The 8,796-nt window shown below is 29.7% G+C and overlaps 1 long non-coding RNA gene across 1 annotated transcript; it reads right to left on the bottom strand.

The window, feature by feature from the left end:
* Positions 1–3,209: 3,209 nt before the first annotated feature.
* On the bottom strand, positions 3,210–5,174 carry LOC148572461 (uncharacterized). Its single transcript, XR_015907556.1, has 4 exons — positions 4,373–5,174; positions 3,730–4,060; positions 3,581–3,649; positions 3,210–3,468 (listed from the first exon to the last, which is right to left on the bottom strand). It is a non-coding gene; the product is annotated as an uncharacterized LOC148572461 (long non-coding RNA).
* Positions 5,175–8,796: the final 3,622 nt, after the last annotated feature.

The following is an 8,796-nucleotide window of genomic DNA, read 5'->3' as shown; positions in this document are numbered from 1 at the left end:
GATCAAAATTTGTTATCACTTTTGTAACGACTTTTGTTTTTTTGCATCAGAAAAATTTGTTACAAAATATTATTTTGAATTGTAACAGTTCTATTTTTTGTTACAAAAACTTTTTGTAAAGGGACATACTGCAACAACGCTTTTTTTTGTTATAAAATCCTTCTGTTTCAAAATTTCAATTTTTTGTAATAATTTTTTTGTTACAAATATTGCTTTTTCTTATAGTATATGCATATGTGTGCTTTGTTTGATTGTGCATTAATTGGGCTTGCCTATGTGATTATTATACTTACCTGCTATATTTACTACCTGCTGTATCTGTATTTTACTTGTGTTTGCTTTGTCTGCTTTATTTTTTTGTGTGGATCTACAGGTGTTTTGGAGGATGGTGGAGGAAGGGGGAATAGTTGAGGGTTTTAGTTAGAACTTGGTTAAGTTTAAGAACCTTAGAGAACCACCTTGATTTTATGGTTTTCTATTTTAGTTATTTAAGATTTATAATTTGAGTGTCGGCGTTCTAGGATTGCCTCTGGCTTTCTCAGGACCTTATATCTTATGTATGCGACACCTTTACCATCCTGAGAACCCCCGGTTCTCATTCCATACGGATATTTGTGTTTTTCAGATGCAAGTCGAGAGGCCCCTCGCTAGACGTCTGAAGTTCTCTGCAGCGAAGTGGATCTTTTGGGGGATATTATATTTTGTTTTGTTTAGATATATGCTCATGTATAGAACTCTCCTTATGTATATATATCTTTTACTTTTGTACCTCCTAGAGGTTTATGGAGAGATAATGTTACTTTTATGTATTTTGGGTTATGGTTCCCTATATGTGTGTGTGTGTGTGTGTATATATATATATATATATATATATATGACTATTTTCTGGCCAGCCTTAGTTTCGCAGGCTGAGTTCAGAGCTTGATATTTTGTACCTTGACTATCTACTCTTGTTATTTACATATATATGATAGTGTACTTTAGTTTTCTTCATGCGTAAGTTATCCATATTCTTGAGCGTTGCACTTTTAATTTTGCGATTTTGTGTTACCTATCTTTCAAGACTCCTCGTATATTATATTCTTTTAAGTATTATATGAATATATATATATATATTAAAGGTCGTAATACCACACCACTTCTATTTTACGACTTAAGCATAAAACTGTGTGGTAGGGTGTTAGACAAAGCCACTTATTGGTGGCTTATATCCTAGAGGAAGGCCATAAGAAAGCCAACCATCGGTTACTTGAGGTTGTGTTGGTATTGAATTACCACGTGGGCGAGTATTACGTACACTATTTCTTGCCTGTACACTGGTAACCACTACACTTTCACTTACTACCACACCTTCCGAATGTGAAGTAATGTCCGAAGGTTGGGCACCTACTGGTGCACTATCATTTGTGGATGAACCACCATTAGCATTCGAAACTTCATTCGTCATGCGTACAATCCTTCCACTTCTTAATCGCATACACTATGACTAATCATTTGACACACTTAATTTTAAAATTGTTCCACTGGGCGTGCCAATTTGTTTTGTCAATTTTTAGTAAATCAAAAAAGTGTTCGATATCTAATGGTTTGGGAGCGAAACATACTCCTCTTTGCGAGTACCAATTTTTTCAAAGTGCATCAAAGACCTTTCGATCGGACAAAAACTTAAGGAAATCTGAAAGTAGTAAATAAAGACTTTGAAAATAAATTAACCGAACTTGAAATGATTTGCATTAAATTTAAATAAAGTAGTGAAATGCCTTCGATTGAATCAAAGGACTTTTGAAATGAAAAAATAAAAGTGCTGAAGTGTAAATTGGACAAGAATATTAAATGTTGCTTAAAAATAAACTTGCTTGAAAAGTAAAGTTTGCAGAAAATGTAAATGAAAAGTAAAAATAAGTGGAAGGAATCCTACAGAAAATTGACTTGAAGCAGACTCAGAAATTCGCTGGGATGTGAGTGTGCGTGAGTAATTTCTGAAACAAAGTTCCAACTCTTGTACCTTCGAGCATTCTCCTATTTATAAAAATCCTTGACCAATCAGATTAAAGTGTAATTCTCACGTTTGCTAATCCATAGGTAACCATTCCCGATTCTTTCGCTGGACAGAGGTAACGTTAAAAAAAAAAAAAAACCCTCAAATCTTGAAATTTTCGGTTCAACATGTTGATAAGCTTATTGACTGGTCATGACTGATTCTTGCTCGATTTTCTTTGCCAAAGGACTCTCCTTCGATATTAACTTCTCTTTAAAAAACACACAAAAACACACGTCTATTGACTCTCAAATGCTACTTCTTTGGAAATAAATTATTTTCGACTAGCAGTACTTTGAGATTATAAGTTTATAACTTCATTTCATGTATAAAATCAACGGTAAAAGTGTGTGGGGTCCTAAACCAAATCAACGGTGACTGTTTAAATGCATAAAATTAGAACATAAGTGGATAATAATCATTTTTTTATTTTTTTAAAAAAAAGAAATATTTGATAAAATTTCACTCAGACAATATTGAATTTGTTTTGTTAATGTACCATATTTTTTAAAATTTATTATCCAAATATTACTATTTTAAAATTAGTTATTCAAGTGTCACTTTTGTTAAGATGACCATTAATTTGTTATTTTATTTTTAATTATAATTGTTTATAATAATATTAAAGATGTGGCACTTAAATAATAATTAATTATCAAAGGAAGATTCCATTCATTTAGAAAAGAATCGAATACAATACTTTATATATTTTTTGTTAGTCTATTGATTTTTGGATATTCATAAAGAAGTGGGAAAATTAAGACATCAAATATTGAATTAAAAAAATAAGAATAATAAAAAATTAACTTTTAATTAATATTATGCAATATTTTTTATTATAAAAATATTTTTAATTTTAATTTTTTTAAAATTTAAAATATAAAATTTAATATTTAAAAAGTAAAATTTAGAATTTAAAATAGTTAACTATAGAAGTGTTCGCGGTGCAGTTTGGTTCGGTTTTTGAGAGAAAAGTCATCCGATCCAATCGTTTAATTAAACTGCGGTTCGGTTTGGTTCGGTTTTTTCTCAAGACCATCCGAACCAAACCAAACCATTAAAATCGGTTTGGTTTGGTTCGGTTTGTTCGGTTTTTCAATCAATTCAAAAAAAATACTGCCAAGCTATGTCACAAAGTCATAAAATTGAAATCGACAAACACAAATACACATTAGGTAACAAAGTCTTGATCCAATTAAATTTATCGGCAAAAGGAATTCAAATAAATTGTACTATTTTTGGGCCACACTCATGTAAACAACGTAGTTGTACAGGGCTGACTTAAATATCTACTCAGGATTCAAGAAACAGCACAAAAAACCAGTTTAATTCTCTTGTATAAAGAGGACAGAGTTTACACTTTATGCAAAGTGCTTATGTTCCCTAGGGATGAAGGAATCTCTCCGTCGAATTGATTGTCTTCCAAGTGCCTTTATATACAATAATAATATCCAAATAGTGAGTTTCATGGCATGAATACATCAAAGTTCTTTGATTTCAAACATTTAGATCATGGAATTGCATACAAAATGAGTTACTTACAATATTTCTAACAGTGTTAGTGAACCTAGGTCAGGAATGTGCCCTGACAAACTGTTATTCCCAAGCCAGCTACAAAAAAGCAATGGTTTTCCAATTAGAACTTGTAAATATCAGAGTCAATGAACTGAGATTTAGAGTTAAGCACTTACATATTAGTCAGAGCTGTCATATTGGCAACAAAAGGAGATAAAGATCCTGAAAGCTCCATACTTGTCAACAACAACAAATAAATTAAAAACCAGCAAAAACACAACAACAAATAAATTAAAAACCAGCAACAATCAGCAACAAAACCAGCAACCAGCAATAATACCAACAACAAAGTAATTCATCAAAAGTAATTCAACCAGCAATCAGCAACAATACACTGATTTCAAATCTGCTCCAAATTTAATTCTTCAAATCTGCTTCAAATCTAATTTTAATATCTTCCTATCAAGATCCAAAACCAGTTTATCTGATTTCAAATCTGATTTCATACTAAAGGAGATAAAGATCCTGAAAGCTCCATACTTGTCAACAACAACAAATAAATTAAAAACCAGCAAAAACACAACAACAAATAAATTAAAAACCAGCAAGGCAGCAACAATAAGCAACAAAACCAGCAACAAAACCAGCAACCAGCAATAATACCAACAATAAAGTAATTCATCAAAAGTAATTCAACCAGCAATCAGCAACAATACACTGATTTCAAATCTGCTCCAAATTTAATTCTTCAAATCTGCTTCAAATCTAATTTCAATATCTTCCTATCAAGATCCAAAACCAGTTTATCTGATTTCATACTAAATCACTTCAAAAGTTTCTTTTTATTTTATATTATTCTTCCAAAAAAACTAATAATAACCAAAAGCAGATTATATTATTTTTCCGACAATACCAAGCTACCAACAATACAAACAGAAGCACTTTCAGTAATTCAAAACAGAAATTAGTCAAATTACATACCTGACTTGGTGGCTCCGGCTCCATATCTGACTTGAATCGGTGGCTGGGTGGGAGGTGCTAAGTTGTGGGTGGCCAAAAACACTGCTGGGTGGTGGCGTGGTGCTGTGCTAGGTGAGTGGGTGGTGCTGTGCTACTGCTGGGTGCGAGGGTGGTGCTGGGCTGCTCACTGCTGGCTGGGGTTGGGGCTTCGTTGTGCTCTGTCCGCGAGGAGGTCCTGGGAGCAGTGGGAGGAAGGTTCGGAGGCGCTAGGGGGGAGAGTTCGGCAGCGCTGCAAGGTGGTGGGTGGAACGGTCTCGCCGGCGCTAGGTGGGTTTGCCGCAGGCCTCGAGAGTGCAGAGAGCGAGAGTGTGAGAAGAGAGTGGCTACTGGCTAGATTTCGTTTGGGGGTAGGGTGTGGGGGTAAGGGGGTTAGGTTAGGTCACGTTCGTTTGGGGGTGGGGTGTGGGGGTAAGGGGGTAAGGGTGGAGTGGAAGGGCGACGCTGCGAGGAAGGTCGGCGGCGCGGCGAGGTGGTGGGAGGAACAGACCCTCGCCGGTGCTGAGAGGTGCAGAGAGCGAGGCTGTGCTGAGACCTAGGGAGAGAGCGGCTAGGTTACGTTCTTTGTTTGGGGGTGGGGCTTGGGGATTGCTGGGGTAGGCTAAGTTACGTGCATTTGGGGGTGGGGTGGGGGTGGGCTTGGTTTTTTTTAGGGTTTTTTATCTTTTCGGTTCGGTTCGGTTCGGTTAAGGTTTTCAATATTAGAACCAAAAACCGAACCAAACCGCAACAAAAACAGCAAAACATGTTTTTTCGGTTTTTTTTTGTTTTCGGTTTGTTCGATTTTCGATTTTTTCAGTTCGATTGGTCGGTTTAATTCGGTCTGGATCGATTTTGAACACCTTTAATTAACTATCAGATAGTGATAATCTGCAGCAACAAACGTAACTATAGGTGGTTGGGGACAAAAAATGAAGATGCGGTATTAAGGAGAAAAAAGAGGTGAGAACGGAGATGATAAATATAAAAATATGGAAACAATTTTTTAAATAAAATTAATTTATATTGATCGCAAAATAATTAACTCATAATTCGGCTCATTGTTTAAACTAAAAAAAGCAACAAAAACCACAATAATTACCGGTACTGGACTAACCCAGCAAGCATGACATAAGTTCTTGCACACATTCAACTTATGATGCCGACCTGAATAACGTTTCTCACACATAATTAGGGCTAGAAGTGAGCCGAATTGAGTCGAGTTAGACTAAACTTAAGTTCGACTCATAAAAATTAAGTTTGGCTCATAACTCGACTCATTAACAATTGAGTCTATTTCGTAAGTTTAAGTTCGACTCAATAAAAGTTCACGAATTAGCTCAAATAATAGAAACATAATCTATAATTTTATATCAATAAATTATATATATATATATATATATTAAACAAATATTAAAAAAAGATAAATTTTATATATTATCTATCTATCAATTATAAATTTTTTATTTATCTCCTACATCAAAATTATATATAAAAAATTACTATAAAATTTTAAATAATTAAGAACATTAATATATATGTAAAATTATATATTATTATTATATATATATTAAATTATTAACACACATATCCTATATTATTTAATCTATACTTTTAATATTATATATATAATCGAGCGAGCTCACGAGCTAATGAGTTGAGTTTATCCAAATTCAAGCTCAACTCATTTAATTTATGAGCTCAATTTCAAATTTAAACTTGGCTTACCAGCTCACGAGTGCAGCTTATTAAACTATTAATGAATCGATGAACTAACTTATGAATTAGCTTGACTCACTCTTAACCCTATTCATCGTAGTATGTGATACAACATTTTAAATAGCACTCTTTCAATTTATCATGATTTTGTAAATATTTTTTACGACATTGTTCATGGCAATCTGTCAACATTTGTCCAAGGCCCTTAGCTTTGATAATATGACTTTGAATAATGCTAATTTTTTTATTATGTTAGAATAATTTGGTTGAATTTAATTAATAAAAAAATTTTATATATAATTTTTTTAAAAATATTTTTAATATTTAATTTAATTTTTAAAATTTTTAATTTATGTTAAAATTATCTTTGGACGTTAAATTTATTTAAAATATTAACGATAAAATAAAAAATATTTAATAATAGTTTTTATTATACAAATAAAAAATATTAAAGATAAAATTAAAGATATTAGAAATAAAATTAAATATTATGAATATTAAAAAAAATCGTAATTTTTAAAAACAAATTAAATAGTATATTTTACCCTATTCTTTAATATTATTTGCTCAACCACCACAGCAAAATTATTATATTCATTGCTCGCTTAGGGGAAAAAGCGTTGTTTTAGAGTTGTTTGTTAGCTATCTATCTATTCTATTATATAAAAATCAGATTTCTGCACTTAATGATAGAGCTGACGTGGTATGCTTCTGATAGTGTTTTCTGATTTATTTCTTTTAACTCATTAAATACAAGTTATTACGATAAACTAACTATATCAACTAATTGATTTGATTAGATATATGATTTATTATAATTTATATCAATTTGATTTAGTAATATTTTTTAAATTATTTATTTTAATATTCTGTTAGTATTTTTTAATTTATTTCTTTTAATTTATTAAACTAAATTTATTGTGTGTACTAATTAATTAATTTGATTAATTTATTAGTCATTAAAATAATAAATCTATGAATAAAATAGGCAATTGAGATATTTTCAACTAATAATTAAATCAAATCAAATCATATATATTGAGCTAAATTTAAATTATGTGAATTAATGACTAAATTAAAATAAGATAATTTCTTACTTATTCAAGTTGAGTGCAATAAATACAAATTAATTTTGTTAGATAATGATAGTTGTCTGGTCCACTATATATAGATGGCCACACAAAATTATAAGAATCATGATTTTTATCGCTCTTGCTATTTCAAATTTTCAACTCTTCTTTTCTTCTTTTTTTTCTTTATGTATAATTTATTTTATATATAAATGTACCCAAAATGAGAAAGTACGGATGAGTGTTTTATTGATTGTTTGTTTGATGAATATATCTCAATTTAGACATTTTACTACTGTGGGTAGAAGTTGACCTGTAGCAATTCAAAGTGGGGAATGTATTTTTTTTACAGTATTAGATATTAGAATATTTGTTAAAATGAATATACCCATTGTAATGATTTTTTTTTTCAATTGTTATATTTTTATGTCAGTCATGTAAATTCTTTGAATGCACAAGATAATAAAATAGGTTGACTTTAATATCCTTAGAAGTTAAATTTAATGGTTCAAATAAGCACCACTAATTATACTAAAAAAATAATTTTGTAATAATAATGTCATTTACATATTAATTTTTTCGTATAAATTCATTTCAAAATGTAGAAATTAGACTCAATTATGCTAAAATTTTAAAGGTAATATAAAATTTGACGACAAAATTAACATTTATTAAAGAAATAAATTTATTTATGGCTATTTTCTAACTATAAATAATAACAAGACTTATGAAAAAATATTAATGTCATCATTTTTATTAATTAAATCATAATATTAGGTAATTGATAGTTTCATAAGCGAAAATTATTAAGTAATTACGTAAAAATTCGCAACGAACAAGCAATAAGAATTCAGAAAAAATCTATCATATAATACCAATTTCATAATTAAAATAGGTCATATATCATATTCTCATATATTCTATTTATTATCTATTCTATTATATAAAAATCAGGTTTCTGCGCTTAATGATGGAGTTGACGTGACATGTTTATGAGAGTGTTTAGCACTTTGTTTCTTTTAACTCATTAAATATAATTTATTATGATAAATTAACTATATCAACTAATTAATTTGATTAGATATTTAAATATCACATAATTTATTATAATTTATATCAATTTAATTTGGTAGTATTTTTTAATTTATTTCTTTTAAAATTCTATTAGTATTTTTTAATTTATTAAATAAAATTAATTATACTATTTATCTGTATTAATTAATTAGATTAGATTAATTAATTAATTATTAAAATAATAAATCTATGAATAAAATAGGTTCTTGAGATATTTTTCACTAATAATTAAATCATATCATATTTATTAAGCTAAATTTAAATCATGTGAATGAAGGACTAAATTAAAATAAGATAATTTTTTAATTATTCAAATTGAATGCAATAAATAAAATTAATTTTGTTAGATAATTATGGTCTTTTGGTCTTCTATATATAGATAAC

The sequence above is a fragment of the Arachis ipaensis genome, chromosome B3 (assembly GCF_059453495.1).
Source record: "Arachis ipaensis isolate K30076 ecotype BB chromosome B3, ASM5945349v1, whole genome shotgun sequence".
NCBI classification, from domain to species: Eukaryota; Viridiplantae; Streptophyta; class Magnoliopsida; order Fabales; family Fabaceae; genus Arachis; species Arachis ipaensis.
This window is presented reverse-complemented; position numbering and strand designations above follow the sequence as displayed.